The sequence below is a fragment of the Priapulus caudatus genome, unplaced genomic scaffold, assembly GCF_000485595.1.
Source record: "Priapulus caudatus unplaced genomic scaffold, Priapulus_caudatus-5.0.1 Scaffold1801, whole genome shotgun sequence".
Lineage (NCBI taxonomy): Eukaryota > Metazoa > Priapulida > Priapulimorpha > Priapulimorphida > Priapulidae > Priapulus > Priapulus caudatus.
In genome coordinates, this window is record NW_014578862.1 from 1 (window position 1) to 580 (window position 580).

Consider the following 580-nt stretch of genomic DNA (forward strand, 5'->3'; position numbering starts at 1 on the left):
CCGGCCGCGGCGCCCCTGAAACAACAATAGAACGTCTGTGTTATGACGGCGCCGGCCACAGACCCTGACCCTCCCTCAGCCCGGCCGCGGCGCCCCTGAAACGACAAGAGAGCGTCTCTCTGCCAAATGCATACAACGTATTTGTAATACAGTTACTGCAGATACCACCTACAAAAGCGGCCAAGATAAAACAATAACAATAACAACATGCAGAATAAGAACAAGAATACGAATACAAATATAATAAATGAACATATTAGTCTAATAACATATAATAATAATAATAATAACAACAATAACAATAATACTAATAATAATTGACTCCAAAATACGTAAGATATACGTAATTACGATTATAGAACGAGATATCCGTTGCTTTGAAACTGTCGCGGACCTCCGGCCGACGACCCTGAGCGATGATTCATACCTGAGCAGGTGATTCATACCTGAGCAGGTGATTCATACCTGAGCAGGGTGCCCTGCGAACCACTCAGACTGTCTCTGCTGCTCGACAGACTGTCGCTGGACTGGTTGCCGCGGGCGACGCGTCGCAGCGAGGCGGGGCTGCAGTGATCGTGAT